We start from the raw sequence: 19,179 nt of genomic DNA, 5'->3' as shown, positions 1-19,179 counted from the left end.
AAAACCCCTCACACCACCCCAAATTTCCTCAAAAAATCCCCATTTCCAGCACAACCATCCCCCCCTGCGCCAAATCTTTTCCAAAGCCCCCGCCTCGCAACCAAAACAACATTGTTGGAAAAATGCTTTTTCCTTCCAAAAATACCCATTTTTGCCTTTCCGGGGTAATGTTCCCCAAAATTCCCCACTTTTCAAGGCTCCCAAAATTTTTTGCCCCTCCCCCCCCCCTATGACCATTCCGCTTCCTTGGGGTTTCCCTCCCCTGAAAGGGCCCCCTCCCGAATACTAAAAAAAACTTCAACTTCCCCTTTTTTTCCCTTCAAACTCCCCCTCCCAAATTTATTGAAAACCCCTAACCCCTAGGTCCAATAACCTTGTCTTATTCAATTTACCAAACTTTCTTCCCCACACATTTTAAACCCAAACTCAGTCCCAGCTTCTGAGTTTCACACATAAATAGCCCAGCGCTGTGCATCACGAACAACAAGGCTCTTTTCCCAAGTCTCTAACCCCCAAACAAAATTTCATCTTGCCCCCTTTTTCCAAAAACTCTTGCATTTACCTCCCTAACAACCTCATCCATAAACAAATTAACAATCCCCCTTGGGGACATCAAAAACCCTGCCCCAAACCTACATTCCGAGAAAAAACCCTTTCCCTTCCCTTCCTAACCCTACACAAGCCTTTCTCCTCGGGAAAAACTTTCACGCTTTAACAAATTTCCCCCACACCAAATTTTTCTTAATACCTTTCCCCAAACATCTCTATCAACTCTACTATGCCTTCCCAATCCATGAAAATTCCCATACATACGTCCACATACGCAAATATACATACCTACACAGCTTTCCATGGTTTACCCCAGACGCTTCACATGCCTTGATTCAATCCACTGACAGCATGTCAGCCCCGGTATACCACATCGCTCCAATTCACTCTATTCCTTGCCCTCCTTTCACCCTCCTGCATGTTCAGGCCCCGATCACACAAAATCTTTTTCACTCCATCTTTCCACCTCCAATTTGGTCTCCCTCTTCTCCTTGTTCCCTCCACCTCCGACACATATATCCTCTTGGTCAATCTTTCCTCACTCATCCTCTCCATGTGCCCAAACCACTTCAAAACACCCTCTTCTGCTCTCTCAACCACGCTCTTTTTATTTCCACACATCTCTCTTACCCTTACGTTACTCACTCGATCAAACCACCTCACACCACACATTGTCCTCAAACATCTCATTTCCAGCACATCCATCCTCCTGCGCACAACTCTATCCATAGCCCACGCCTCGCAACCATACAACATTGTTGGAACCACTATTCCTTCAAACATACCCATTTTTGCTTTCCGAGATAATGTTCTCGACTTCCACACATTCTTCAAGGCCCCCAGAATTTTCGCCCCCTCCCCCACCCTATGATTCACTTCCGCTTCCATGGTTCCATCCGCTGCCAGATCCACTCCCAGATATCTAAAACACTTCACTTCCTCCAGTTTTTCTCCATTCAAACTCACCTCCCAATTGACTTGACCCTCAACCCTAGTGTACCTAATAACCTTGCTCTTATTCACATTTACTCTTAACTTTCTTCTTCCACACACTTTACCAAACTCAGTCACCAGCTTCTGCAGTTTCACACATGAATCAGCCACCAGCGCTGTGTCATCAGCGAACAACAACTGACTCACTTCCCAAGCTCTCTCATCCCCAACAGACTTCATACTTGCCCCTCTTTCCAAAACTCTTGCATTTACCTCCCTAACAACCTCATCCATAAACAAATTAAACAACCATGGAGACATCACACAACCCTGCCGCAAACCTACATTCACTGAGAACCAATCACTTTCCTCTCTTCCTACACGTACACATGCCTTACATCCTCGGTAAAAACTTTTCACTGCTTCTAACAACTTTCCTCCCACACCATATATTCTTAATACCTTCCACAGAGCATCTCTATCAACTCTATCATATGCCTTCTCCAGATCCATGAATGCTATATACAAATCCATTTGCTTTTCTAAGTATTTCTCACATACATTCTTCAAAGCAAACACCTGATCCACACATCCTCTACCACTTCTGAAACCACACTGCTCTTCCCCAATCTGATGCTCTGTACATGCCTTCACCCTCTCAATCAATACCCTCCCATATAATTTACCAGGAATACTCAACAAACTTATACCTCTGTAATTTGAGCACTCACTCTTATCCCCTTTGCCTTTGTACAATGGCACTATGCACGCATTCCGCCAATCCTCAGGCACCTCACCATGAGTCATACATACATTAAATAACCTTACCAACCAGTCAACAATACAGTCACCCCCTTTTTTAATAAATTCCACTGCAATACCATCCAAACCTGCTGCCTTGCCGGCTTTCATCTTCCGCAAAGCTTTCACTACCTCTTCTCTGTTTACCAAATCATTTTCCCTAACCCTCTCACTTTGCACACCACCTAGACCAAAACACCCTATATCTGCCACTCTATCATCAAACACATTCAACAAACCTTCGAAATACTCACTCCATCTCCTTCTCACATCACCACTACTTGTTATCACCTACCCATTTGCGCCCTTCACTGAAGTTCCACACACATATACATATATATATATATATATATATATATATATATATATATATATATATATATATATATATATATATATATATATATATATATATATATATATATATATATATTGATTTTTTCCAAAAGAAGGAACAGAGAAGGGGGCCAGGTGAGGATATTCCCCCAAAGGCCCAGTCCTCTGTTCTCAACACTACCTCGCTATCGCGGGAAATGGCGAATAGTTTAAAAGAAAAAATAAAGAAAAAAAAAAAAAAAAAATATATATATATATATATATATATATATATATATATATATATATATATATATATATATATATTATCACTGGGGATAGGGGAGAAAGAATACTTCCCACGTATTCCCTGCGTGTCGTACAAGGCGACTAAAAGGGGAGGGAGCGGGTGGCTGGAAATCCTCCCCTTTCTTGTTTCTTTTTTTTAATTTTCCAAAAGAAGGAACAGAGAAGGGGGTCAGGTGAAGATATTCCCTCTAAGTTCTCTGTTCTTAACGCTACCTCGCTAACGCGGGAAATAGCAAATAGTATAAAAAAAAGAAAAAAAAAAAAAAAATATATATATATATATATATATATATATATATATATATATATATATATATATATATATATATATATATATATATATATATATATATATATATGCTTTGTCGCTGTCTCCCGCGTTTGCGAGGTAGCGCAAGGAAACAGACGAAAGAAATGGCCCATACATACGTCCACACACGCAAATATACATACCTACACAGCTTTCCATGGTTTACCCCAGACGCTTCACATGCCCTGATTCAACCCACTGACAGCACGTCAACCCCGGTACACCACATCGATCCAATTCACTCTATTCCTTGCTCTCCTTTCACCCTCCTGCATGTTCAGGCCCCGATCACACAAAATCTTTTTCACTCCATCTTTCCACCTCCAATTTGGTCTCCCACTTCTCCTCGTTCCCTCCACCTCCGACACATATATCCTCTTGGTCAATCTTTCCTCACTCATTCTCTCCATGTGCCCAAACCATTTCAAAACACCCTCTTCTGCTCTCTCAACCACGCTCTTTTTATTTCCACACATCTCTTTTACCCTTACGTTACTTTCTCGATCAAACCACCTCACACCACACATTGTCCTCAAACATCTCATTTCCAGCACATCCATCCTCCTGCGCACAACTCCATCCATAGCCCACGCCTCGCAACCATACAACATTGTTGAAACCACTATTCCTTCAAACATACCCATTTTTGCTTTCCGAGATAATGTTCTCGACTTCCACACATTCTTCAAGTCTCCCAGAATTTTCGCCCCCTCCCCCACCCTATGATTCACTTCCGCTTCCATGGTTCCATCCGCTGCCAGATCCACTCCCAGATATCTAAAACACTTTACTTCCTCCAGTTTTTCTCCATTCAAACTTACCTCCCAATTGACTTGACCCTCAACCCTACTGTACCTAATAACCTTGCTCTTATTCACATTTACTCTTAACTTTCTTCTTTCACACATTTTACCAAACTCAGTCACCAGCTTCTGCAATTTCTCACATGAATCAGCCACCAGCGCTGTATCATCAGCGAACAACAACTGACTCACTTCCCAAGCTCTCTCATCCCCAACAGACTTCATACTTGCCCCTCTTTCCAAAACTCTTGCATTCACCTTCCTAATAACCCCATCCATAAACAAATTAAACAACCATGGAGACATCACACACCCCTGCCGCAAACCTACATTCACTGAGAACCAATCACTTTCCTCTCTTCCTACACGTACACATGCCTTACAACCTCGATAAAAACTTTTCACTGCCTCTAACAACTTGCCTCCCACACCATATATTCTTAATACCTTCCACAGAGCATCTCTATCAACTCTATCATATGCCTTCTCCAGATCCATAAATGCTACATACAAATCCATTTGCTTTTCTAAGTATTTCTCACATACATTCTTCAAAGCAAACACCTGATCCACACATCCTCTACCATTTCTGAAACCACACTGCTCTTCTCCAATCTGATGCTCTGTACATGCCTTCACCCTCTCAATCAATACCCTCCCATATAATTTACCAGGAATACTCAACAAACTTATACCTCTGAAATTTGAGCATTCACTCTTATCCCCTTTGCTTTTGTACGATGGCACTATGCACGCATTCCGCCAGTCCTCAGGCACCTCACCATGAGTCATGCATACATTAAATAACCTTACCAACCAGTCAATAATACAGTCACCCCCTTTTTTGATAAATTCCACTGCAATACCATCCAAACCTGCTGCCTTGCCGGCTTTCATCTTCCGCAAAGCTTTTACTACCTCTTCTCTGTTTACCAAATCATTTTCCCTAACCCTCTCACTTTGCACACCACCTCGACCAAAACACCCTATATCTGCCTATATCTGTTGGGGTGAAGAGGGTGGTGAGAGTAAGTGAGCTTGGGAAGGAGACTTGTGTGAGGAAGTACCAGGAGAGACTGTGTACAGAATGGAAAAAGGTGAGAACAATGGAAGTAAGGGGAGTGGGGGAGGAATGGGATGTATTTAGGGAATCAGTGATGGATTGCGCAAAAAATGCTTGTGGCATGAGAAGAGTGGGAGGTGGGTTGATTAGAAAGGGTAGTGAGTGGTGGGATGAAGAAGTAAGATTATTAGTGAAAGAGAAGAGAGAGGCATTTGGACGATTTTTGCAGGGAAAAAATGCAATTGAGTGGGAGATGTATAAAAGAAAGAGACAGGAGGTCAAGAGAAAGGTGCAAGAGGTGAAAAAGAGGGCAAATGAGAGTTGGGGTGAGAGAGTATCATTGAATTTTAGGGAGAATAAAAAGATGTTCTGGAAGGAGGTAAATAAAGTGCGTAAGACAAGGGAGCAAATGGGAACTTCAGTGAAGGGCGCAAATGGGGAGGTGATAACAAGTAGTGGTGATGTGAGAAAGAGATGGAGTGAGTATTTTGAAGGTTTGTAGAACGTGTTTGATGACATATATATATATATATATATATATATATATATATATATATATATATATATATATATATACCTACCTCGCACACATGAGGGGGGAGGGGGATGGTAATCCATGTGTGGCGAGGTGGCGATGGGAATGAATAAAGGCAGACAGTGTGAATTGTGTGCATGGGTATATATGTATGTGTCTGTGTGTGTATATATATGTGTACATTGAGATGTATAGGTATGTATATTTGCGTGTGTGGACGTGTATGTATATCCATGTGTATGGGAGTGGGTTGGGCCATTTCTTTCATCTGTTTCCTTGCGCTACCTCGCAAACGCGGGAGACAGCGACAAAGCAAAATAAAAAAAATATATATATATGTATATGTCTATGTATGTATGTGTATGTATTCGTTGAAATGTATAGGTATGTATATGTTGCTATGTGGGCGTGTATGTATGTATATACATGTGTATGTGGGTGGATTGGGCCATTCTTTCATCCGTTTCCTTGCACTACCTCACTAACGTGGGAGACAGTGACAAAGTATAATAATAATATGTATATATAAGGCATATGATAGGGTTGATAGAGATGCTCTGTGGAAGGTATTAAGAATATATGGTGTGGGAGGCAAGTTGTTAGAAGCAGTGAAAAGTTTTTATCGAGGATGTAAGGCATGTGTACGTGTAGGAAGAGAGGAAAGTGATTGGTTCTCAGTGAATGTAGGTTTGCGGCAGGGGTGTGTGATGTCTCCATGGTTGTTTAATTTGTTTATGGATGGGGTTGTTAGGGAGGTAAATGCAAGAGTCTTGGAAAGAGGGGCAAGTATGAAGTCTGTTGGGGATGAGAGAGCTTGGGAAGTGAGTCAGTTGTTGTTCACTGATGATACAGCGCTGGTGGCGGATTCATGTGAGAAACTGCAGAAGCTGGTGACGGAGTTTGGTAAAGTGTGTGGAAGAAGAAAGTTAAGAGTAAATGTGAATAAGAGCAAGGTTATTAGGTACAGTAGGGTTGAGGGTCAAGTCAATTGGGAGGTGAGTTTGAATGGTGAAAAACTGGAGGAAGTGAAGTGTTTTAGATATCTGGGAGTGGATCTGTCAGCGGATGGAACCATGGAAGCGGAAGTGGATCATAGGGTGGGGGAGGGGGCGAAAATTTGGGGAGCCTTGAAAAATGTGTGGAAGTCGAGAACATTATCCCGGAAAGCAAAAATGGGTATGTTTGAAGGAATAGTAGTTCCAACAATGTTGTATGGTTGCGAGGCGTGGGCTATGGATAGAGTTGTGCGCAGGAGGATGGATGTGCTGGAAATGAGATGTTTGAGGACAATGTGTGGTGTGAGGTGGTTTGATCGAGTAAGTAACGTAAGGGTAAGAGAGATGTGTGGAAATAAAAAGAGCGTGGTTGAGAGAGCAGAAGAGGGTGTTTTGAAATGGTTTGGGCACATGGAGAGAATGAGTGAGGAAAGATTGACCAAGAGGATATATGTGTCGGAGGTGGAGGGAACGAGGAGAAGAGGGAGACCAAATTGGAGGTGGAAAGATGGAGTGAAAAGGATTTTGTGTGATCGGGGCCTGAACATGCAGGAGGGTGAAAGGAGGGCAAGGAATAGAGTGAATTGGAGCGATGTGGTATACAGGGGTTGACGTGCTGTCAGTGGATTGAATCAAGGCATGTGAAGCGTCCGGGGTAAACCATGGAAAGCTGTGTAGGTATGTATATTTGCGTGTGTGGACGTGTGTATGTATATGTGTATGGGGGGGGTTGGGCCATTTCTTTCGTCTGTTTCCTTGCGCTACCTCGCAAACGCGGGAGACAGCAACAAAGTATAAAAAAAAAAAAAAAAAAAATATATATATATATATATATATATATATATATATATATATATATATATATATATATATATATATATATATATATATATATTTTTTTTTTTTTTTTTTTTTTTTTTTATACTTTGTCGCTGTCTCCCGCGTTTGCGAGGTAGCGCAAGGAAACAGACGAAAGAAATGGCCCAACCCCCCCCATACACATGTACATACACACGTCCACACACGCAAATATACATACCCACACAGCCCTCCACGGCCCACCCCGGACGCTCCACATGCCCTGATTCAATCCACTGACAGCACGTCAACCCCTGTATACCACATCGCTCCAATTCACTCTATTCCTTGCCCTCCTTTCACCCTCCTGCATGTTCAGGCCCCGATCACACAAAATCCTTTTCACTCCATCTTTCCACCTCCAATTTGGTCTCCCTCTTCTCCTCGTTCCCTTCACCTCCGACACATATATCCTCTTGGTCAATCTTTCCTCACTCATTCTCTCCATGTGCCCAAACCATTTCAAAACACCCTCTTCTGCTCTCTCAACCACGCTCTTTTTATTTCCACACATCTCTCTTACCCTTACGTTACTTACTCGATCAAACCACCTCACACCACACATTGTCCTCAAACATCTCATTTCCAGCACATCCATCCTCCTGCGCACAACTCTATCCATAGCCCACGCCTCGCAACCATACAACATTGTTGGAACTGCTATTCCTTCAAACATACCCATTTTTGCTTTCCGGGATAATGTTCTCGACTTCCACACATTTTTCAAGGCTCCCAAAATTTTCGCTCCCTCCCCCACCCTATGATCCACTTCCGCTTCCATGGTTCCATCCGCTGACAGATCCACTCCCAGATATCTAAAACACTTCACTTCCTCCAGTTTTTCTCCATTCAAACTCACCTCCCAATTGACTTGACCCTCAACCCTACTGTACCTAATAACCTTGCTCTTATTCACATTTACTCTTAAATTTCTTCTTCCACACACTTTACCAAACTCAGTCACCAGCTTCTGCAGTTTCTAACATGAATCAGCCACCAGCGCTGTATCATCAGCGAACAACAACTGACTCACTTCCCAAGCTCTCTCATCCCCAACAGACTTCATACTTGCCCCTCTTTCCAGGACTCTTGCATTTACCTCCCTAACAACCCCATCCATAAACAAATTAAACAACCATGGAGACATCACACACCCCTGCCGCAATCCTACATTCACTGAGAACCAATCACTTTCCTCTCTTCCTACACGTACACACGCCTTACATCCTCGATAAAAACTTTTCACTGCTTCTAACAACTTGCCTCCCACACCATATATTCTTAATACCTTCCACAGAGCATCTCTATCAACTCTATCATATGCCTTCTCCAGATCCATAAATGCTACATACAAATCCATTTGCTTTTCTAAGTATTTCTCACATACATTCTTCAAAGCAAACACCTGATCCACACATCCTCTACCACTTCTGAAACCACACTGCTCTTCCCCAATCTGATGCTCTGTACATGCCTTCACCCTCTCAATCAATACCCTCCCATATAATTTACCAGGAATACTCAACAAACTTATACCTCTGTAATTTGAGCACTCACTCTTATCCCCTTTGCCTTTGTACAATGGCACTATGCACGCATTCCGCCAATCCTCAGGCACCTCACCATGAGTCATACATACATTAAACAACCTTACCAACCAGTCAACAATACAGTCACCCCCTTTTTTAATAAATTCCACTGCAATACCATCCAAACCTGCTGCCTTGCCGGCTTTCATCTTCCGCAAAGCTTTTACTACCTCTTCTCTGTTTACCAAATCATTTTCCCTAACCCTCTCACTTTGCACACCACCTCGACCCAAACACCCTATATCTGCCACTCTGTCATCAGACACATTCAACAAACCTTCAAAATACTCATTCCATCTCCTTCTCACATCACCACTACTTGTTATCACCTCCCCATTTACGCCCTTCACTGAAGTTCCCATTTGCTCCCTTGTCTTACGCACCCTATTTACCTCCTTCCAGAACATCTTTTTATTCTCCCTAAAATTTACTGATAGTCTCTCACCCCAACTCTCATTTGCCCTTTTTTTCACCTCTTGCACCTTTCTCTTGACCTCCTGTCTCTTTCTTTTATACTTCTCCCACTCAATTGCATTCTTTCCCTGCAAAAATCGTCCAAATGCCTCTCTCTTCTCTTTCACTAATACTCTTACTTCTTCATCCCACCACTCACTACCCTTTCTAAACAGCCCACCTCCCACTCTTCTCATGCCACAAGCATCTTTTGCGCAATCCATCACTGATTCCCTAAATACATCCCATTCCTCCCCCACTCCCCTTACTTCCATTGTTCTCACCTTTTTCCATTCTGTACACAGTCTCTCCTGATACTTCTTCACACAGGTCTCCTTCCCAAGCTCACTTACTCTCACCACCTTCTTCACCCCAACATTCACTCTTCTTTTCTGAAAACCCATACTAATCTTCACCTTAGCCTCCACAAGATAATGATCAGACATCCCTCCCGTTGCACCTCTCAGCACATTGACATCCAAAAGTCTCTCTTTCGCACGCCTGTCAATCAACACGTAATCCAATAACGCTCTCTGGCCATCTCTCCTACTTACATAAGTATACTTATGTATATCTCGCTTTTTAAACCAGGTATTCCCAATCATCAGTCCTTTTTCAGCACATAAATCTACAAGCTCTTCACCATTTCCATTTACAACACTGAACACCCCATGCATACCAATTATTCCCTCAACTGTCACATTACTCACCTTTGCATTCAAATCACCCATCACTATAACCCGGTCTCGTGCATGTGATGGGTGATTTGAATATATATATATATATATATATATATATATATATATATATATATATATATATATATATATATATATATATATATATATATATGTATATATATATATATATATATATATATATATATATATATATATATATATATACATATATATATATATATATTCGACATTTTGCCATCCCCTAGACCTTCTCTATAAGGTCCTTATATTTCCTTAAAGTGAGGTGACCACATCTGAGAAGTGTATTTCAGGTCTACACGTTCGTTGTAAACAGTTTACTGAACGTATCCTTATCAACGTAAGTATAAACAGTCTTAACGACAGCAGGCAGGCAGTTTACCTTCTTCATTTTCCTCACGTAATATTACGCTCTAAAGTTTTATCCAGTTTAGTATTTCTTCCACACACGTAATCATGGTACATTTGTGTCTTGTCATACTATGGACATTGTGCGACTTTCTTACTCGTTCTTCCATCTTCAGTGCTTTTCATTTCCTTGGACTTGATCAACCATGCTCTTCATCAACGATGTATCAGACCAACTCTTAAAGTTTATCCCAGTTCCTCTGCAAGTTGGTGCAATCTCAGAACTTTCCTTATTTCTCTCATGACCCAAGCATCATCCACAGACAAGTTCAGGCATAGATCCAGTCCTTCTGGCAACTTACATACCTACAGCTGGAACAGTTGGGGTCATAAGATCAGATCCCTGCTGCAGGCTCCTGGTAACTTAACCCACACAGAAAAACTTTATCTGGCAGGTGTCCTTTATCTCCTTCTAGAAAGATCATCTTCGATTCTCAGGTATGTCTACTTTATCTCTGTTTGAAAGTCTAACCTCATCACCGGTTTCGTGGGTGGAAGCGTCAGGAGCCTTATAGTACTCGAGGAACGCATGATGCCTCCCATCCCAGCCTTTCGTCTGACTCACATCTCTGTTGTAGAAATCTGGTAGATTTATCAACAAGACGTTCATTCTCTAGATTTATGTTGTCTACCACAACAGCAGCTTCTCGTCTGCATTTGCTTTCTGATTATCTTCTGGTGTCCTACGGACCCATTTATCAGTGCATGAGCTCGATCTCCTGTCTTGAAAATGAAGAATGACGTGTGTGTGTGTGTGTGTGTGTGTGTGCATAAGCCAATAAATGAATAAGAATAGTTATATGCATTTGTTTTCTGTTTTATGGATATCTCACAAGAGAACGCTCCGCCAAGATTTTATAAGCCTCTCAAATTCTAAAACAAAGACGCTGAAAAGAATTACTGAATATTAATCTTAGGATAAAGTTATGACGATAAATGTCTCAGTGTCAGTAATATTATCTACCTTCACGTTGTGACGTATGAGCAACGCCACTAACGTTAGGTCAAGTTGCTTGGTTATTTAGGCTTCTGGGCTATCGACTGCCACGATCATTATGGCCGTCAACATCAAGTTGTCACCACTGAAAGAAAAAAAATGGAACAAATTCTTCAGGTATTTAGGGCAATTTTAAGTCCATACTCACGACGTAAGGCACTATAGTTGCGTAGAATGACTGTAAACAATGTTCTTCATCTTAGTGAAGTAACTCCAGATTTTATTCTAAATTTACATTAGACCGATAATTAATGCATACTTCTAAAGCAATTGTCAACACTTGTGAAATTTGTCTTGGTCTAGTTTCTCCTACAACAAAATAATTTTCGAACAACACATATTTTCCAACAACATACGTTTTCCAAAAACATATGTTTTACAACAGTTTCCCAGCAACATATGTTTTCCACTAGTCAACACCGACTTATGATGACCCGTTTTCTTAGAGGGAATCTTTCCCGGTTCTTAGATATACTTAGATATACGTGACATATCTGTACTTTGATACGTCTATGTTTTGCTAAAGTTCTGACGTTCGTGAGCTAATGTAGAAGTTAAATCAAAACTTAATGTAAGTATTTACGAGTATAATCTTATGGTCTCAGTATGTACGTATCCTCAGCACGATGGGTAACTAGAAGTCCGGAATGTGTTCGGTACAGTCTCGCATTCTAGTGAAATCGAACCATTATTTTTGTGCGATCTTGAGGTGTTTATTGTTCCTTAGCGTCAGCTGGATATTTCTTGTATCAGAATTTTCTTACCAGTTCATGCCTGCGTGGAGGGTAAGACAAATTCATAATGACAGACTAGAGATATTGTAATATCATTGAATCAAAGATAATATAAGAAAAAGTGTGAGAAAATTGCTCCTGAATTACATGGGTGGGGAATGTAAACGAAACGTGACGTCACGCGAAAGACTGCTGTCGTGTGAATGGTGAAAGCGACTGAGGCTCCCGTATGGACGCGTGCCTCAAGCTGCCAACGATGTACTCGTGTGTGTGTGTGTGTGTGTGTGTGTGTGTCAGAGCTCATGAGCCTGGCAGTACACGGGGGCATACTTGACGACAGGTTACCTGGACTGGGTGACAGGCAAGCATATGGATGTTCATTATTCTGACTCATGCGTGTTATCCGGTATCAACAGACATGCAAGGTCAGATTATGCACAAAAAAAATGAGCGCGTACAATACTGTCACCTTCCTTACAGTACACTGTACCTCTCTATGTTGATGGATTTCACTTAGATCTTCCAAATGAATGTTAATATACCTACATATGACTGCTTGGAAAACTGAAAATATTTACATTGCCATTTGCCTTAATCTGAAACATATTCTGATATGTTTAATCACGTACGACTGCCAAGCCTTGAGCAGCGTATGTTAAGAATACAAGGCTGTGGGGCAGGCGCGCGCGGCTTGAGAAATGATCAGTGGAGGATCATGTGGACGCTCTAGTGCCAGTCGCCATGGATCACCCAAATAGCTCGTGTTCTACTGTAAATACGTGGGGGAAATAGATAACTGACGACTGGACGTTTTGTGATGACGTTATTGGCTGGAGAATAATAATGGCATCATCTATTCCTAATCTACGTAGATGAGGACTGGATAACAAAATAGAAGGCTCCTCCCCATCCACCAATCCTCTGGGCTTATCACCCAGCAGGAAAATAGCTAAGGAGGATCACCATTCAGTAGAGAGAGTATACTGATAAGGGAACTCTATTGGAAAAAGTAATCGGTAAACATTTTGGTCTATTCTCGCCTAACCTACTTAGAGATATGTTAACTGATAATCCCTAAGGAAAAAGGAGTTCAAGTACGTGCAGTATATTTTATCACTTTTGAAAAGGTTTGTTCACCAGGAGTTAATGTAAAGCATTTGTTCACTTGTACTCTAAGTCTAATGATTGTTTTCGTCTCGGTAGAGTACCTGATGGTTGTTTATTCCTGCCCTGAACAAGCTTTTCCCCGTTTGTATTCCATTTTCCACTCCCTCCATTAATTCTGGTTACTGTGTCTTTGCCTAACGTGAAGAAATTAAGTATTTTGCAAACACTTTGCAATCTCCTGCCTTCGATTTAGGAAAAATGATTTTAGATTTCTCAGTCTTTCTTCATATGTTCTACTTCTGAGAGACGGAACTAGTTTTATTGGTCTTCTTTGTATTGGTTCTAGTATTTCGTCGTCTTACATAAAATTAAGTGACCATAACTGAAGAGCGTATTCTAAATACAGTCTGACCGGAGCGTCACTCAGAGGTAATGAGTCTCGCCTTTTTACTTTTTTTCTAAGTTGAGTTTCAGTCACGGACAAAAGCCCATATCAAGGCCGGGCCTTAATTGAGAAATAATGTGGTAAATGAAAGGGCCAAAGAAGAGGCAAGGAAAAGTATCTATGGACTTTGGAAAATGTGAAAAACGTGTTTTTTGAAAAGTGCCAGATTATAGTCACTGGCAAAGACAGCTTTGAGGTATAAGGAAAGATTTAACCATCAAAGTGACCCACCTTGAGTTGCCAACGGCCACACAGTAATCATGTGACGCAACAGCTTGCCGAGTATTGCGTAATCTGTCTAATAGTGGGGGTACACAAGCAGGCAGTTCTCGGGAGAAAAACCAAAGTAAAACCTATAAAAGAGGAAAAAGTGAACCAATATTGCGGAGGAGAGCAAGAGGACCAAGTTTTGAAGTTCGCCTGAGAGAGTTGACAAGTTGGATCGCTTTCGGCTCAACTCTGGTAAGTAAAGATGCAGAAATAAAACCACTTGAGATATGAGACCAGTATTCCATAAAAGGATTGATCAATCCTTTGTATAAAAGGGGGAAGTGTTCGGAAGTTAAGAAATTTCGACATCTGAATAGGACTCCCAGCCTCTTAGAAGCAGACTTAGCTATTTCCTTGATGTGAGGTTTCCAAGATTGTGTGCATATTACAGTGTTATCAAGTATCACAGATCCATCGAAAGGAGAGAGGAAAGTAAAGAGTAATTTTCGATAGACGGATGGGCTAAAAATAGGTCTTGGAGGCATTAAACTTAACCAAATTTCGTCTAACCCACTAAGATATCCTGCCCAAGTCTGAGTTAACTAAGGAAGTTGTATCGAGACGAGATGAAAATGGAGTGATAGAAGAAGGATCAGGTTTGAAGAATGTGGAGGAATGCAGTGTTGAGTTGTAAGCATTTGTGTATTTGTAGAAGAAAGGAAATTGTTGATAACAGGGAGAAAGAATGTATAAATAGGACTGAACAACCTTCAGCGACGCCGGTGTTGATGGAGAAAGGGACAGAGGCTGATCCAATATCCACGAAGACAGATCGGCCGGAGAGGGAGCTAAATATGAGGGACCAAAACAGGGGAGGGAAGCCAATAGTGGGGAGCTTAAAGGAGAGACCCTAATGTCACACCCTGTCAGTAGCTTTCGATATATCAAGGGATTCCCCAAAATACTTCAGGGATGATGACCAGACTTTAGTAAGATAGGAAAGTATATCACCTGTAGATCACGACTTTCGAAAGCTATACTGGTGATCAGAGAGATGACTGTGAAATTTAAGATGTCTGAGGATATAGGAGTTGAGGTGAGATTCAGATAATTCTGGAAATAGTAGATGCCAAAGCAACAGGAAAACGGGTGGAGGGGTTAGAACGGTCACCCTTCTTAGGGATTGGATGTACCAATACATGATTCTAAGAAGAAGGAAACTTCTAGGTTTTATACAGAAACGGAGCAGACGAGCAAGCACAGGTGCAAGTTCAGAGGCACACTCTTTCAGTACACGGGGATGGATGCCATCAGGACCACAAACCTTGCTTGTTTCTGGAAAAAAAAAGTGCGTTTCGGAGAGTTCGAAAAGTCATTATGGGGAGGGGCATAGGATTAGTAGGAGGAGAATCGGGAAGTGAAGGAATGTTAGAGTCATTCCAGATAAAGGTGTACGAAAATCGAGAACCAGAGAGAGTTACTTTGACTACGGGGGAGACAGCCTTGGTACCGAAAGAACGGAAAAGTGAGGGAAAGGTAGAGCATCAGCAGTTTTAAGCGACTGCCTTAGCTAAAGAGCAGAAAGACCTTTCAGTGAATGACGAGGAGTGGTAATCGTACTTCCTTTGGATATAAGAACGCTTTGCCTCACGGATAACATTTTTGTATGATTACAGGCAGTGATAAAAGTTGAATGGGAGTCGGATGAGGGAGAGTTTTTCCAAACGCGATATGCTTGATTCCTTATTTGAATGGCCTCAGAACTAGAACAGTTGAACCATGGATTGAATGAAGAGGTCACCTTAGAGGAATAAGGGCAACAATAACCTCTGCTATGTGGAGATAGTAACATCTCCACATAAGAGACAGTGATTTACCCAAGGAAAGTCAGAAAAGAATTTTAGCAATTCATTCCAGTCAGCTTTGTTAAGGTGCCAATATTTACGTTTCGAAATGGCTGATAGAGAAGGAAGTACCGGTAAAATAGATGCATCTATGAGAGTGTGATTAGGTGAACCAATCGAGGGCGAGATTGCGTAGCTACAACGCAAAGAATTAGAGGTAAAAAGACAGACTCAGAGTATCAGGAGACTGGTCCCAGCCGTTGGGGATATTGGTGGATGCGTGATGATTTGCTCTATATCATTGAGAATGGAGGAACGTGAGGCTACAATACCCCACCCCCTAACACACACACACACACACTCACACACACACGCACACACACACACACACACACACACACACACACACACACACACACACACACACACACACACACACACACACACACACACACACACATGCACCATATGTATGGAAGCCATTCAATCATTCCCTGTGTTGTGTTGAAATAGTCGAAGAAAGTTATAAAATTTGTAGAATTAGAAGAACAATAGGCGAAACGAAGAAAATAGGTGGTAGTTAAACAGAAGACAGACCCTGAACCAAATAACATCAAAGTTTGGGTACTCAAGATCCTCAAGGCGTGCAAGCAACAGGTGTGTTGATATTGGAATAAGTACAAACATCACGTTGAACTGGAATCGCGAGTGAAAATTATAGTTGGATGTAAGACAGAGGCCAGTGAGAACACCGTTAGACAAATGTGTCACAGAGAGAAGTAAGATATTAGGAGAGGTGATAGGCGAGAGGTTACGCGAGAGGCCACAAATGTTGACATAGTGAAGAGGAGAAGAGGCAGGTCTATCAGGGAAGGAAAAGTCTTGGAAGGCGCCGGTACTACTACTGTCAGAGCCCTCCCTCACATTGGCAGTAGAGTCAGACGGGAAGCCGGAGACTCTTAGCATCCCATCATGCCAGGGACTAGGGCCATAAGTCTGTTGTATTCTACCAGAATTATATTGACAAACAATCATGCAGACAATACATGGTAAGAGAACTTATGTTAAGAAAATAAGTGAGATTTGAGAAGATGTCGGATACTTGCGAGGGGAAAATGGCAAACAATCCCTGTAGTCTCGTACTGATGAGACAGAGAGTAAGACCAGCAATCCTAGGTACCACTTAACACTCCTCACTCAGGACGGTAGTACCATCCTGGACGGCTAATGTCAACAACCTGCTCCCTGATGGATTGCTTCGAGGGCAGGGGATGGGATATTCCTTGAGTTAGCTGGGTATTGCAAGGGCTTATACACTACCACCTGAGCCCTCCCTCTAGCTGGCAATAGTGTCACAGAGGATGATAGTATGGTCATGGGAGAACACCTTCAATTTGTAAGTGTAGTGAGAGGGGCCATTACTCTACTACCTGGGCTCTCCCTCTCACTGGCAGCCGAGTCACTATACATGATTCCCATAAAACAAAGAATTTAACGAATTATGTATGATTTATTCATATCCAAGAATGTCGAGTAAAATTTCTCAGCAATAATCCCATAACTCTCTGTTTTCACAACTTTAAAAAAAAAACTAACATTCTCTTTGCCTTATGATATGAAGCTAAGGATTGTTTTTGCATATTTCAGCTCATTACTGATAATTTTTAAGCCATGTCTCTGACCACTGCATCAGTTTGTCTACATTTCTCAATCATTGAAAGTATTGCTTCGATTGGACCTGATTTCGTAACTTTTGCTATATTCTTTCTTTCATTTCGTTCGTCTATTTTTCGTTTGGGATAACATTTTTCCTTTCTTTTTCTGTTTACAGGTACGTGGATCTCCATCACCAGCCTTCCTGGACACACGTTAATGAGAGTGTCTCAGTCAGTGTGAGTATACTGTTAGTTCCACCCCACCTGCAGGCGCTACCCATGCCAGGGTGGGGAACGAAATCTCTCAGCTTGCGGAATTCGTATATTGACACTAAAGGTTGAACTAACCGTCAGTCAGTTTTTAGGATATACAGACATAATCATCATGAATATTCCCTTTTTGCGCGTGTGACCTGAGCGAGTCTGTTTAATACATGGGATTACTGCTTGTGATGACCACATGTGTGTTACGGGAAGAGAGTTTTACACTCGTGTCGCCCCGTCTCTTAACACACACACACACACACACTAACCTAAGTCATGTTTCCATTTATCGACCAGCCCCGAGGGGAAGATGAATTGCTGGGTTGGCTGTAGGCCGATTGCTGGGCCCAGCATTAGAACTTGGGTGGGTCTATATGCTGGTGTTGGGGCTGCAGAGTCTTCAACACTGTGAAAACACTGCTGAACTTGTTATTCAGTTCCTCTGATATCCCTCTGAATCCCTCATCCTCATTAGCTGCTCTTTTACCTGACAATCGGTTCCTGATGAATTCATGCTTGTCCACAACATGCTTTTCGAAGTTTCTCTCCTCTCCTCTTCTTTTTCCGTGTACTCGTTTCGTGTTGTCGTACACCTTGCTGGCTGGAGTGTCAAATATCTATATCATCGTCAATACACATCTTGAAGCTCCTTTGTTTTTGAAACTTCTTTAACTAAACCATTCTTTCCTCTTTCTTATCGTTTCCTTTGCATTTGATGCTATTGGTACCCATGTTCCAACTCCTTCACAGTAAACCTCACAAAACCTCTCACCACAAAGCCCAGGTTCCTGGTCGCTGAACTTCATTTCCCAACAGATGTTACCAAAGAAATTGTTGAGGTTTGTGTATTGAGGTCTTGTCTCACCTCTGCTCCTTTAACATCCTCGTTAACACATGGTTAAACTTGAGTATCACATGATGATTATCTTCAGTTGTCGTATCTTACATAGTAGTCTCAGTATCCATTCCGGTATGTGTGAAGATAAGATCTAACAGTCATGTCATATCAGTTCCTCTCATCCTAGTTTTCTCGCTGATATGTTAGCATTGAACATTTTCCTGCATACATTCTTAAAACTTGTCTCCATGACTCCCTGTCACCACGAAAATCCAAAATCTCCTATTTTTTCTCTTTATAATTGAAATCCCCCATTTACAGTACGTAACCTTTTCTTTGAAGTGATTGTCTTACTTCTTCGTGTACCATTGTGAGTATTCCTTCATTGTCATCGTTGTATATTTGTCTTAGATCCTGTAAAGTATTTGGGGGACTATATGACAGC

Source organism: Panulirus ornatus, chromosome 17, assembly GCF_036320965.1.
Source record: "Panulirus ornatus isolate Po-2019 chromosome 17, ASM3632096v1, whole genome shotgun sequence".
Taxonomy (NCBI): domain Eukaryota; kingdom Metazoa; phylum Arthropoda; class Malacostraca; order Decapoda; family Palinuridae; genus Panulirus; species Panulirus ornatus.
The sequence above is the reverse complement of the archived record's forward strand: the minus strand, read 5'-3'. Positions refer to the sequence as shown.